A 12,517-nucleotide genomic window follows, 5' to 3' on the forward strand; every position below is an offset into this window, starting at 1 on the left:
ATTTGCTATTTCATCATTATTAATAGTCGGCATTATTTCCCTCTTACAACTTATAACATGCAGCTAATGGTCAGATCTCTTCCCTTTGTACGAAATTTCTGGTCCAAGCCCGTATACATTCGCCTCCTTGCCAACAGGTTTCCTTTGACTAATTTTAGCTTTCAGTTGATTTACTGGTCGAGGTTTATTATTTGCTGGTCTTTTGGAATCAGATTTCAGAGGATGCACGATTTTCACAACGAAAAACTTCTCCACGTTTCAGTCCTCTAGCCTCTAGCTCCAGCAGATATGGGGCGGCAGCGTGCACACCAGTATACTACCGGCGCAGCTAGTATATCCTCTCCTGACGGCCGCAGTGCACTGCGAGCTTCCGTTGTTTGTATCCGTAATACCCATAGAGATGTGGAGATACAGTGTATGAGAGAAATTCGAGCGAGAAATCCTGCACGCTATTGAGATATACATTGTAACTTCCATAGTTCCATTTCATTGGTTTAAGGTTTGAAAGTTGAAACTCAATATTGTGTGAAAGTTGTAACAGAAAGAATAATCTTTATTTTATGATTTATTTATATATTACAAGGGGCGATTTTTAATTTTGCAATCGCCCCCCTGAGCACTCTGACGGAGGCGATTGTGTAGCTCACAGAGGCGAATCGCCCATCGCCCCCGTGTATTTTGAGCGCTGACTCTTTCACATGATTGGTAATAAGAGCTTCCATTTCATTTATTGAAATTGGGGCGTTTCCAATACTGGTCTTTATCTTTAAAGCTACACACATGCCAAAGGTTTTTCTTCTTTTTTTGTTTTTGTTGCTCTTATTAGTATTACTATCAACTGCATTCCATCTCGGCATACTGTATGTATACTAGGTTCACAATCAGGGAATTTGACCTATCAAACTGTTGTACTTAGGGACTGAGAGGGTCGAAGGGAAGGTTTGGGGACAGGGGGAAGGGGGAGCTCTTGGAATATAAAACTGTGCAAATGCTCACAGCATGGCAACTTTTGTTGTGGTGTGTGATAAGATGTTTTTGGGGGCGTGTGTTTCGTATGCTTGTGTGTATGAATGTGGTGTGTGCGTTTGTATGAGGGAGGGGGATCTGGGAGAACCAGTAAAATAACCTCCAGTTTTTATTAGGTGGTCTGTCGATGACAGATCACCTATTGATTTCGTTAGAATTTTCTTTCTTTATTCTTTATTCTTTCTTTATTTATTTTTATTTCTTCCGTACACTTTTTTTGTGTATACGTTTACTCGAAATCGACTTGGTCAATTTCCTTCAAATTTCTGATAGTCATTAGGCCCTATAATATCAAGTTCCCGAAACCTTTTTCAAGTTCATGGGGTCATCGTGACGTCATCCAGGCGCCATTTTGTAAAAATCAAGTCATTATCATATCTCGATAACGAGTCTTCAAAAATAAACCATATTTGGTATACATCAACTTCAGGTCAAAGTTCAACTAAAAATGTCAACAAAATTTGCGCGCGCACCTCGACGCGCACGTACGCGCGCATTAAAATTTTAAAATGCTCAAATTCGTTCCAAATTTTTTTTGCACACGTTTCAGGCCATTGTAAGCATTTTCAAGATTTTGCGCGAGAGCACTTTTTTGCGCGCGTTTCCGCGCGTAAGTGCGCGTACTGACATTTTACAACATGGAAACGCCAAATTTTCTCTATCATATCAACCACATTTTTCCAAGCATTTTGATACCTTGTTCACCTTTTTCTGACCAGTGATAACGCAATGAGCGTCCGTCAAAGTTTACAGCACACGCGGATCTGCATTATCCCTATCCACATTACATGTGCAAAAACAAGCCTATACAAAATTCATTTTAACTCTTCAGAATGGATAGATACCCCCAATTTTTTTCATATTTAGATAGATCATGAGTCGGAGATATGATTTCATGTCTCATTTGACCCTCAATTAACTCATGACGTCATCATAATGGCCTCCGAACTTAAATTTTCAATTTGCATATTATGACGTTAGCATATTTTTGGAAAATTGATTGTATCTCTGTAAATATTGATCAATTTTCTATCAAATTTTGATATGTTTTAGCTGAGAATATTCTCTACGAATGTATTCTACACGATATTTCATTTGAACAATGGCATCATGGCGTATTTTTGCGATTAAAGGAGGCATGTCAATTTTTCACATTTTGCGTGTATTCTCTATGGGACATGACTTTTTCTCAAAACTGGTTTCTACATTCTTGTCTTTTGCGAGCAATATCTCCGTCGTTTTATCTTCGTTTACGCTGAGCTTTGAGTATGTTGTAGCTGAGTCAATATGCTATCGTAAGTGTGCCCTTTAATTTTCGATCAGATGCCGGGATCATGCTCATATTTCACTTACAAAGTGGGATTTGATAATTCCATTTTCCGTTTACGTGTAATCTCTATAGGAAATATTTTGGTACATCGGTAACGCACTTGACTTCCGACCTCGAGGTCCCTGGTTCGAGTCCGGGCGTCTCCAACAATTTTTTTCTTCACTTTTTTTTTCTTTTTGACCTTTCACTGTACCTTTTCCTTTGCTTATTAAAACACGTAGAATCACAAATAATGTTATAAACAACCATGTTTACTTTATTATTCCCCTATTATCACTTGATCCATTACTTTTTGAGTGTAGTCCCTATGGGAGATGACTTTTTCTCAAATCTGGATTCTACATTCCTGTCTTTTGCGAGCAATATCGCCGTTATTTCCGTTTGGTTTTTGTTGATTTTGGAGTATGTTGTAGCTGAGACTATATGCTATCTAAATGTTCCCTCATTTTTTTCAATCAGATGTCATCATGTTCTGTTGATGATCAACATCAACATCATCATGATCATCATCATCATCATCAACATCGTCATCACCATTACTATCAAGATCATCATCATCATGATCATCATGATGATCATCATTGTTTACATGTCTATATAACTTCTCCCTTTCTCAATATAGTAAGTATTATAATCTATCATAAGACTTGAAGACAGACCACCTTAATCGTCCTCGTGACGATTTAAATTCTAGTTCTTTTTAATTTTGTTATTTTGTTATTATAAGTGAATAATCTGTACATTTGACTTATAACTTATGTTTATGTACTTTAAGTTTACTTTCAATTTTAGCCCAGTTATATATACTGCATATGAGTTGTTGTTGCAATGCAACCTTCGTCATTGCCTTGTTTTCGTTCACATTCTGCCCCGTTAATATTCTCCTTTTCCTTGTTTTCCTTATCGTCAGGAAATCGCATTCGTTTTGCATATAGTGCTTGTAATTCCTAGTTAGGTGCTTTCCTCATGTCCTTTTCTTTTCAAATTTCATAGGCATAGTCTCTAACATCTTATTAAGGTCACTACATTCTTCGTTATTTGAAATCACTCTTGCGTAACCGTCCAGGCACCATTTTGTCTGTTTCTGGTCCATTTTATGGCCTTTCTATCTTCCTTCCTATCTCCACTATCATAGATCCTACAAACTTCTAACAAATTCCTCTAGATAGTCTAAGAGATGTTCTTCAATATGCGACCTATAACCTGACCTTCAAAATGCCATCTTCGTACTCAAAGTTCAAATCTTAAACCGACTCCGTCAAATATCTTTAAAATTCTTGAAAAATTGACCCCTAAAAATCTAAAACTGCCATAACTTTCTCATATAAATTCTGTTTTGTATTTAAGTCTCACAGTATCTTTATCTCATAATTGCACATAGCCATGCCAAATTTCACGCTCCAATGGCTTTGCAAAACATAAATAGCGCCCTCTAAAGTTCTGGAAATTGGCTTTCTTTCTGTGGCCGTATCTCCATTATGGCTTGGCAGACCTGTACCCTTTTTCGTATTTAGATACTTAAAGATATGCCCTTTCCAGCCATATACAAAATTATATACCCTATCACTGACCAAATTTGTGAAAATTCCGAAACAACTTCAACTCGTCTAAAATGGCGATCTTTTTACCTACATCAATGACACTTGACAGACACATGTATCCATATACGTGACAACTGTCTGCCAAGTTTAGTAAATTTAAATGCCCTCGTCGCAAAGTTATCGTCAGAAATGATGAATTGACTATGCATTACGTGATAGCACGTTTGATGCGTGCCGCACGTTGCGCGCAGATGACAATGGTGTCAAACTGACCGCAATGAATTGCTCTTTCAAATGATACCAAGTATGGTATATGTTCACCCAGAAAATTTTGAATAAATCGCATTTGAACAAGGGTCACTATACAAATTCCGCCGAGTTTCCGCCCGATTATGACTTATCGGGCATGACGTCATTTTTTTAAGACTGCTTTTCACCCCCTAAACATCCATTTTTTTCCTTAAAAAATTTGCAGTGACATTTCGAGTTGCAATACGCAGGGCACCATGAAGCCGGATTTTTAAAATTGGTCAAGGGGGCCATTTAAGACACCATTTTGTCCTATAAATCTATTTATCATCACATGTTTCGATAGGATTATTATAGAAAAAAGGAGAGTAGTTTAAAATAACAACCATGAAATTCTCTTTCTAATGATACCAAATACGGCCCATAAAGAGACATAAAGAGAAAAAACAATTTAACTCCTGTCATAATACAGATCCTGTACGTTTTCCGCCCATGCATTACACGCATTGTCTATGGGGCATATCGGGTTCACGCTTTTGGCCCCCAGAACGATCTTTATTGTAATGACGAACATGCACCAAATCCCATTGGTTTTTGCACGCAGTGCTTGCGAGCCCTTTCTAGGTTCTTTCCCATATCCCAATTTCTTTCCAACTTCGTAGGCATATAGTCACTACCATCCCATCAAGGTCACAGTTGGGGCCTTTCTTTCGCCCTATCTATCTCCAATATCACAGAAGTTACAGACTTCGTACAAATTGCTCTGGATAGTCCGAGAGAAGCTCTTTCGTTTGAAACGTAGAAACATGGCGTCATTGCACGCACATCGTTGTGACACGATTGCATTTCTAGTTTAATTATATTTTTGTTTATGTTATTTTATTGGATGTTTGTATTACACTTGGAGGAATAAAAAAAAATTTAAAAAAAAAAGTGTGTGTGTGCGTGTGTGTATGTGTGTGTGTGTGCCTGTGCGCGCAGGCGTGCGTGTTGGTATGTGTAGCGAATAAAGAATGTGCACGTAACTCTCTGTTGGATGGTTGAGTGGAAACAAAATGTAGCCTTTTCAATAAAGGAAACCAAGAATACGAAATAGAATACAAAATTTGCAAACATGAGTTGCAATTAATGTGACCAATATGTGAGATATGTATGATAATTGCCTACTGCATGTTGAAATCAATTATGTAGGTACTTCGATATAAGAGATTTTTTAAGAGATGCTTTCAAAGAATAGAGAGATGAACAATGCCTTATTGAATTTGGTAAGGAGTTCCAAACATCTGGTCAATGATGTCTTACTGACTTTTGGGCTAAAATTATTTTAGGATTTTCTAAGTGATAATTTGTTGAGCAACGGGTGGGATATGTGTGGATGTTTGAGTTTAAACTGTAAATGTTGCGAAATAAGGTTCTGTAGTTGATTATGGGAATATTTATACATGAAAATGCTTGTCTGAAAAATGTGAATATCTTGTATTTTAATGTTTTTAAACGATGAAATAAAGCTTCCGTGTGTGATATATAACTTGAGTTAGTAATTATGTGAATCGCTCTCTTTTGAAGCAAAAATAGGGAATTAATTCTTGTTACAATATAACACATGTGATAAGATTAGAGAATTGTATAATATAATCATAGATCTTTCAGAAAGAACTTTTCGTACAGTGTATATGTTCATTAAAATTAAGAAGAGAGTCAATAGTGACTCCTAAAAATTTTACAGATTGTTTTTCAATGAGAGGTAAGCCGTCAATTTCGATATTACAATTCCTTACATCATGTACGTTAGTCTTTTTAAAATAAATGAAATTTGTTTTACTAAGATTTAATGATAACTTATTAGATTTAAACCACCTAGAAATTGTTATTAATTCACAATTTAACTGTGTTATGAGCGTATCAAAGTTTTTATGGGAGTAAGAAATGGTTGTATCATCAGCAAAAATGATAAAATTTAAGAGTGAAGAGGTTTCAATAATATCATTTATATAAATAACTAGACATGTAATACTTGTTTGGAACAAGTATAGGTGGGCTGGTCAACTAAATTTGAAGACAAAATAGATCAAAAATAAGCGAGGTATTGCTTAAAAATTGTTATACAACAATATCATGTAGATTCATAACGTGAACTAAATTCACCTTCTATAGGCATAACACGCAAATTATGAAATGTTTGACATGAGGCCTTTAATCGAGATTTTCACTATGATGACATCATCAAAATGAAAAATGGTGATTACTAAGCTTGTAGAGAAATGTCTTAGCTACAACATATCGAAATCTGGAAGAAAATCAATATTTACAGAGATACAATCAATTTTCCATAAAAATGATGACGTCATAATATACAAATTCACATTTCCCATAGCGATTACACGTAAACGAAAAATGGAATTCTCAAATACCACTTTGCAAGTGAAGTAGGAGCATGATTCCGGTATCTGACTGAAAAATGAAGGGCACACTGGTAATAGCTTTTTGTCTCAGCTACAACATACTCAAAGCTCAGCGAAAACGAAACTAAAATGATGGAGATATTGCTCGCAAAAGACGATAATGTAGAATCCAGTTTTGAGAAAAAGACATGTCTCATAGAGAATACACGCAAAATGTGAAAAATTGACATGCCTCCTTTAATCGCAAAAAAACGCCATGATGCCTTTGTCAAAATAAAAAATTGTGCACACTGTATTTACATAAAATTGTCTCAGCTAGATCATATCAAAATTTGAAAGAAAATTGATCAATATTTACAGAGATACATTCAATTTCCCATAAATATGCAGACGTCAGAATATGCAAATTCGTATCTTGAGTTCCAAGGCCATTAAAGTAGATATTCATTGATTTTAAATCTAGCTTTATTTTCATTATTGCAAAGTTGAAACTTTGATTCGACAAGGTTATCAAAATTCAATGCTTGGAAACATTCAAAGTAATGATTATTATAAATTACAAAACGCTTAAATACAGCCCCGGCATAGCACCTGAATAGCTCTCCGAATGCTGCTGAGATGTGTGAGATCACAGCAGGGACATGATTTGCACAAGCAGACGATGTCCCATGACATCTCACACATTTTCAGTGCCTGTGTTTTCATCTTCTCTTGAGTTCTTTCTCTTACCTCGTCAGGCTAAATGTATAATCTATTGCCTCACTCTAAACCCCGCGCATGGTTTTATTTTGATGACAAATGCAGCGATACAAAAATAAAGAAATCTGTCGCTTGTAAACAAAATAAGACGCCATTGTATATTCAGCTGCTGACACCGCGGTATGTTCGGCGTTTTAAGAGGGAACAAATGCCGTCCTTAATATCAATCCGGGGGCTTTTCAATTTGAAAGTCTGGTTTCTTTGATTGTTAATTAACCCCTATCCTGTGTATTTACAAGCAAAAGATTTTAGTTATCAGAATCGGGTCATGTCCCCTTTTGATCGGTTTGACATGCCAGTACATTTATATACACTAAACTCATTATAATTTGACAAATAATAGCTTTGCAATTATGTTCATTCTTTATGGGATGTCGTCTGCTTGGGCAGTATTGGTCCCTGTTGTGACGTCATTAAAACATTGTTATTCTTCTGGCGAATCTCTCGTATATCCCAGCTGCTATGGAGGTGGTTGTATTTTTATTTTTATAAATCACCCGATATGTAGCTGACCTCAAACTTGTACGATGGCCATCTGTTAGCTTACCAGTTTCTAGTAATACATTAGTTGACATATCGTCGCCGTTTTCACGAACCGGCACAAGCCACCGAAATCCCTTCAAAATGTAGTTTTTATTTTTTTTGCATTTTTAGCATAAGTTATCAACAATCTTTCATCTCACCAAATTTCAGCATCCAAAACGCTTTAGTTTTTGAGATATCCATGGTTACACAAATGACAAAAACGACACACGAGCCAAAAAGCACGATTCATATTTCACGAACCGGCACGCGCCGTTATAAGTCAATGGGCTGTGCCGGTTCGTGAAAATATCTTTGCGCTTACAAGACCTAGACGACGCGACACAGGCGGTTGTGCCGGTTTGTGAAAATAAAATACGCGCTAAGACAGCGCGAGCGCTTTTGTCTTGCGCGTAAAGTTACATAGGAAAAACGACACAGTGGCTTGTGCCGGTTCGTGAAAATATTTTTGCTACGTAAACAGCAAAATAATATTTTCACGAACTGGCACGAGAGTCCAAAGCTTCGTAATATTAATAGTAATTGTCATTATGCTTAACAAATGGAATGTATAGAAAATAAAGAATATTTTCCTTTCATTGATATGTATTTTGTGATATAAAATTTGACATAAGGCATGTTTCTGGCGAATTCAAAACGGGCTAAACGTAAAACGCGTTTTTCTCAGAATATACTTATTTCGTTGCGCGTTGGGCTGTGCCGGTTCGTGAAAACGGCGACGATATTTGGGATTTTCTTTGAATTTCACCTTTAAGACGACGTCATGATATTTATAATGGCCAAATGAGACATGATTTCATTTTTCCGACTCATACTCTATCCAAATATGAAAAAAAAATTGAGGGTCCCGGTTTATCCAAAAGAGCTATAATTGATTTTGTATAGGCAAGTTTTTGCCATGTATAACAAGAGCTCGCATGGACATTTATCTTGAATTGAGGCTTATCTTAATATTAATGTTCATAAAGTGATGAACATGGTATCAAATTGTTTGAAAAAAATAGGAATTATCATGTAAGAAAAAAAAATGTGATTCTATGTTGTGTAATGGTGTTACGCGCGAAAACACGCGCGCATGCGCGAGTTTCTATGAAATGCTTAAAATGCCGCAGACTGTTCCTGTGGCATACTAGTATGCGGCAAGTCTGCAGCAAAATTTCATCCTGCCGCAGATCTGCCGCAGACTGTTCCTGTGGCATACTAGTATGCGGCAAGTCTGCAGCAAAATTTCATCCTGCCGCAGATCTGCCGCAGACTGTTCCAGTGGCATACTGGTATGCGGCAAGTCTGCAGCAAAGTTTCATCCTGCCGCAGATCTGCCGCAGACTGGTCCTGTGGCATACTAGTATGCGGCAAGTCTGGAGCAAAGTTTCATCCTGCCGCAGATCTGCCGCAGACTGTTCCTGTGGCATACTAGTATGCGGCAAGTCTGCAGCAAAATTTCATCCTGCCGCAGATCTGCCGCAGACTGTTCCAGTGGCATACTGGTATGCGGCAAGTCTGCAGCAAAATTTCTTTCTGCCGCATACTTCGGCATACTCTTTGCCGCAGACTAAAAGTCTGCGGCAGGTCTGCGGCAGATCTGCGGCAGGTCTGCGGCAGATCTGCGGCAGGTCTGCGGCAGGTCTGCGGCATACTTTTCACTTTCCTATGGGTGAGGCGTTGCTAAATTTTCGGCGCGATTTTCAAATTTTAAAACGCCCCCCCTTGAGAAAATCCTTCATACGCCACTGGCGTTGAGCAAAACAAAAATTTGCATACGACCTCCCTCGAAGCCGTTCCCCAAAGTTGACAGCCCTGCATTATCATTTTGAAAGAATACAATAAGTTATTGTATAGATTTTGTTGCACTGGTATTTACATAACTGCAGGGCACCAAACATTTTTCATTTACAGAAATCTAAATATTTTTAAAACCATGACCCAGAATGAAATCATCTGATTGGAAATCAAAGGTTAAGTGAAACTACCGGTAAACATTATAATAATAATAATAATAATACATAACATTTATTAGGCGCTTAATACTGATGTTTCTAAGCGCACAGTGTTCTGATTAAGAGAAGACTATAACCCGTAGAATTAAATTAGAAGAAAAAGCAAAAATACAAAAGTAACATAGATAAGGTAAGAAAAACAGTGGCAATCAACTAAATAAAGACAAATATGGTGCGCACCTCCATTGACCGACGCACAACTGCAATTTACAATTTGAAAAGATAGGTTTTGAGTAGAGATTTGAATTGAGATACAGAGGGGGCGCAGTGAATAAAGGCGGGCAGTTTGTTCCAGAGAGCGGGGGCAATAACTGAAAAGGCGCGGTCACCATACCGGGTGTTAGTGCGGGGTCCAGGTGTTAACAGTAATGTGGAAGATGAACGAAGTGTTCGTGACGACGTACGGGAACGTAAGGATATGAGATCGGAAAGGTAAGAGGGGGCTAAGCCATTGATAGCTTTGTAGCACAGGAGAAGAATTTTGAAGGATATGCGGTGGTGAATTTTAAGCCAATGTAGTGAGTTCAATATTGGAGTTATGTGCTCTGATTTACGCGAGAGAGTCACAAGCCGAGCAGCGCTATTCTGTACCCTTTGAAGTGGGACTAGATGTGACTGAGGGAGGCCAGAAAGAGAAGAATTACAGTAATCGATATGGGTCGAGACAAAAGCATGGACTAATTTTGAAGTTGTGGGTCGGTCAAGTAGCCTCCTGATTCTACTGATCTTATATATACCAAAGGAAGCAGACTTACAAATATTACTAATGTGTTGTTTGAAAGTAAGATTGCTGTCAATATTTAAACCAAGGTCACGCACAGAAGCACAACAACTGAGAGAGCCATCACTCATAACAAGATCAGGAAAGGGGTCTGAGTTCCGAAATTATAACATTGCAAGCTTGTAAATAAATCAAATATTTATACACCATTCTTCAGTTAGTAAGGTTTGAAATTTGCAGGACACCAAAGTTATGTAAATATCACAAAATTTGTATCACATGTAAATGGAATGAGAAATTAGATTAATATGAATTAACTTAACAGAAATGTTAATTATTACATAGATTCTACATCAAGATTAAAAAAAAAATCATAAGTTTTGCATCCCATTAGTATCAGGAGTAGCCTCCTGATTCTACTGATCTTATATATACCAAAGGAAGCAGACTTACAAATATTACTAATGTGTTGTTTGAAAGTAAGATTGCTGTCAATATTTAAACCAAGGTCACGCACAGAAGCACAACAACTGAGAGAGCCATCACTCATAACAAGATCAGGAAAGGGGTCTGAGTTCCGAAATTATAACATTGCAAGCTTGTAAATAAATCAAATATTTATACACCATTCTTCAGTTAGTAAGGTTTGAAATTTGCAGGACACCAAAGTTATGTAAATATCACAAAATTTGTATCACATGTAAATGGAATGAGAAATTAGATTAATATGAATTAACTTAACAGAAATGTTAATTATTACATAGATTCTACATCAAGATTAAAAAAAAAATCATAAGTTTTGCATCCCATTAGTATAAATCGGGTAACCAATTAGTGCATGTTTTGAATGTATCATTAAAAGTGCTGAAATAGGCCTTTTTTATCATAAAATTGCTCTAAAATCTTTAATACAAATTCAATGAAGCTGAAACTTTGTTTGGAGCTTCCCCTAATGGTATTTTCTAATATAAAATTGCTAATTTGTGTCTGGGTCTCGTGGTTTTGCATAATTGAACGATTTCCCAGTGTTCAATCTAAGTGTACCCTTGATCTGAGCCATGCACATATACTTTGCAGATTCGTAGTTTTCTATATCATAGACTCTCTCAGATACTTTCTAGTTTCTACATTGATAGCTACCATACTATCACTAAATATGTCTTTGCATGAGTCTATTTACCTGCCTTGGCCTGGACTAAATGCATTTTGATCTTGCCATTACCAACTACCACGGCGAAAGCGTCTATAAAATTAAAGCTGCAAGTTGTCCCTTGTGTTATTGATCATGGTTTGTGAATGTGATCGTGAATATATTTTTACATACATGTAGTCATTTTAGCCGTAATATTCATCACACTGCCATTAAAAGTTGACTTAGGTAGCTAAATGCGACCCATATGAGATGCTACAAAACCTTAATTTTGTGGGTACGTATTGTGTAAATATTTTCACTGTAAATCAGCTGTTTTCTGTCACAGATTTAAAGAGATTTGTTACATGTAGGCCTACCTTCAAGTGTAAAAGTGTAAAAGCGTAAAAGTGTAAAACATGGTGCTAACACTATCAAAACAATGTAAATGTTCAGTTCTTGTGTGGCTATCATTGTCTCTTGTATTTGTAACATTTTATTTAAAGCGAACACACTAGGGATTTCTGGAAATCTCTTATGGCTGCCATCTTGAAAAATAAAAAATAAGAAATAAAAAGCCCTGCTTCCTCCTTTTTTTAAAAACCCGGATGTAAAACTTTTTTTTGTTGGCCTTACCTGACTTGGCAACCAGGGACCCATTTTGCTAAACCGTCATAAGTCTAACTAGTCGACTAAATCAGCATTTAATAGTAAGCCACTCGTCCACAACTTGTGTTTCACAACTCCCTCTTTGCCAACATCAAGGGCTGACTAAGTAGTTATGACACCTAACACTGAGATATCTCTGTCATAACTTTTT

This window comes from Strongylocentrotus purpuratus, unplaced genomic scaffold (assembly GCF_000002235.5).
Source record: "Strongylocentrotus purpuratus isolate Spur 01 unplaced genomic scaffold, Spur_5.0 spur5_scaffold_11, whole genome shotgun sequence".
In the NCBI taxonomy this organism is placed as follows: domain Eukaryota; kingdom Metazoa; phylum Echinodermata; class Echinoidea; order Camarodonta; family Strongylocentrotidae; genus Strongylocentrotus; species Strongylocentrotus purpuratus.